Source organism: Austrofundulus limnaeus, unplaced genomic scaffold (genome assembly GCF_001266775.1).
Source record: "Austrofundulus limnaeus strain Quisiro unplaced genomic scaffold, Austrofundulus_limnaeus-1.0 Scaffold147, whole genome shotgun sequence".
Lineage (NCBI taxonomy): Eukaryota > Metazoa > Chordata > Actinopteri > Cyprinodontiformes > Rivulidae > Austrofundulus > Austrofundulus limnaeus.
In genome coordinates, this window is record NW_013952549.1 from 444,108 (window position 1) to 446,895 (window position 2,788).

The 2,788-nt window shown below is 38.5% G+C and overlaps 1 protein-coding gene across 1 annotated transcript in view; it reads right to left on the reverse strand.

Annotated features, from left to right (window-relative positions):
* The window catches only part of hipk2 (homeodomain interacting protein kinase 2), an 83,090-nt gene that overhangs the window by 64,619 nt on the left and 15,683 nt on the right, over positions 1 to 2,788 (reverse strand). The gene's annotated exons all lie outside the window — the stretch shown is intronic.

Here is a 2,788-nt window from a genome sequence, read left to right on the forward strand (position 1 = left end):
CAGTGGTACTAATGCAAACTATTGGGTCATGCAGAGGAAATGTCATTTCCCCACTGTTCCCATCTGCAGGTTTATAAACAGGCTGAGTAAATACTAAAAGCATACCATTTCACAGAACATATGAGAGAACTAAAAAAAAGTTATGTAATTCAACGCGTAAAAATAGGCTAACAAATACCAGTTTCAGGGAATTATTATAATTTTCCAACACCCATAAACAACCCTGCTCAAGCAATTATTTGTACACAATTATAACCTTAAGGAAAGTTAAAAATAAAATAAAAAAACCATTCAAGTAACTAAAAAAACAGAAGAGGGGCACTGAACTCCTGCACAACCACAGATCCTGAAAACAAGAAAACAAAAGCAAAACAGCAACAAGGCTGTACTCTGAACTCCTGGGAACGAACTGCCTCAGAATAAGCAAAAGCTTCTCCAAGCAAACAACTGCCCAAAAATAGTCACTTTCTTTATCTCTCTCTTCTCAGGCATCAGTGTAACATTGATACGATTATTACAGCACACACACAAAAAAATTATCTGGCACATATGTTTGTGGACAAAATGCTACAGATTTGYATTAAACTCAAGTTTATTTCTAAACAAGAAGTCTGACCTGCGTGAACACTAGCTCACATTTAGGCTTTATAGTTCATCAAAAGATTCGCAACACAAATTAACAATACTCAAATATTCTTTAAATTGAGTTTCTTGTTGATAAAACTGCTTTGTGAGTTKGGAACTTGTTGATTTCAGACTTTAAATTTAAGATTTATACTTCCAAGCTATGATTATTGTCAATTTTATTGTGGAACTTCKTTATAATTTGTTTTATTTACAATAAAACTGACCTATCTTCTTCCCCCTTTCAGATGTATATTTATATATTTTGCTTGGCCTAGTTGGGCTTTGACACACTAGTTATCTCTCTGGTCATCTGGTCTTAGCCTTAATGCAGTGGGATTGAAGCTGTGTTTTATACCAGAGGATAAGGGCTTACTGAATGCCTGGCCAGTGTTCTACTGTAACTGATTTAGCACAGCTCCTCCAATAGCTTCTCCGTGCTTCCTGTACCAGTTAATAGATTTAMATCTCAGTCGTGATATTTACACATCTGTGTTCTGAAGAATCATTAGGATAGTTTTATTTTTCCTCCTTTAAGGAGGCACGCCTGCACACTTTATGTCTGCTGCTATAGTCGGAGAGGTAATGAAGAACGTCCGCTGGGCTATTAGGGGCAAGGCTCTCTGCTAATCACATAAGCCCTGAAGGCCAGATGTCACTCCTTGGATTACCAATTCCTGTGCCTGGACTTTATGCTAAAAATAATTTGAAAGACGGGTTGCATCACGGAACAGCGTCAACAGTGTGTGGCTGAGACATGACGGGATAATCACGGGCACAATCTGATGGACAAAAGKATGTATGTGGACACAGAGCAAGCCTGTTTCATTCATGGAAAATTCCAGTGTAAGATATTTGCCAGCATGATTACAGATACAGTCTCTCTGGTTTTAAAATGCGGGGCTGTGCCTCGTTGCTCTTTGCATTTTSTGTCACACAAATTCCTTCTCGACTCTAGTCACTCATTGACTTTAGGTCGGTTTTAACACTGTGCTCAAAGTTTGTTTAAAACTGCTTGCAGAAGTGCAATGAACTGTGGGCCATACGCATCACCCTTAACAAGAGCAAGGCTCGGAAATAATACAAACAAAACACCACGAATAAATGCACGAGGAACTCGGGGAAATTATTTCTGACTTGTGGAAAAATTCTGCAACCAAAAGCAATGACAAAAACCAAAAGCTGCACAAACAGCAGCACAGTTTCAAGCCTTGTGCAGAACACAGATAAGTAATTAAATGAGCWAAAAGTAAGAGGTCAAATGATCGGAATGTTATCTCATGACAACATTCATAGGCAACAATGTGACCAATTATACTTCAMTGAGAAAATGGCTCTAGTACTCGTGAGTCAGTCTTCATGCAAACTTAAGGTTCAGACATATAGTCACAAATCTGAAAAATACGTAAACCCTGTGTGGTATCAAAACAAAGCAATCTAAAACAAATTCCTTTGAAAATGTATTTTTGAAGTTTACTTGAATTTTTGAGCTCTATGCCAAGCACAAATCTATAAAGGTCCATTGTTTTACATTTACAATGGTGGAATGCCTTCAGTAGCCAAGGCTTTCCATTTAGCATACCTAAAGAAGCATTGTGTGTCCCACACTGCAATTAAGCATACCAGAGAGGCATTTTCCTCTGTTTAGAAGCAGCATGTTGAAATGATAATAGTCAATGTTTTCAGAGCGATTACGTCTCTGTCAGGGGTTAGTTAATCTTCTTTTTTGGGAGGATCAGAGCCATTTTGCATGCCATGTAAGGGTCAGAGATAGACTGAAAGGGAGGGAAGAAGAATGGAGTTTGAAGAGCGAGGTCATGAGTGGCCCTTATATTGTTGCCTGTGACGGCTTCTGTTTGTCATCTTTTATGAAACCCACCATTATTACCGCACTGACAACGTGACGGAGTACTGACAAAGACGGCATTTGAGATGCAAATAAAAAATAGTTTTATTAGTCTCTTTACCCTGGAGTTTTCTCTGGAAACGGTAGTGTTTTATTAATCTGTATTGGGGGCAAATAAACAAAAAAAATCACGTTTGCATGAGTCTGCTGCAGTAATGTACCAGGCAGGCTTGAATATACTGTTGTATCGTCCCTGTAAAATGATTGTAGTTTGACTCAAACTGTCATGTGTGCAGAGTGAGGATGTTGTTTGGGGGG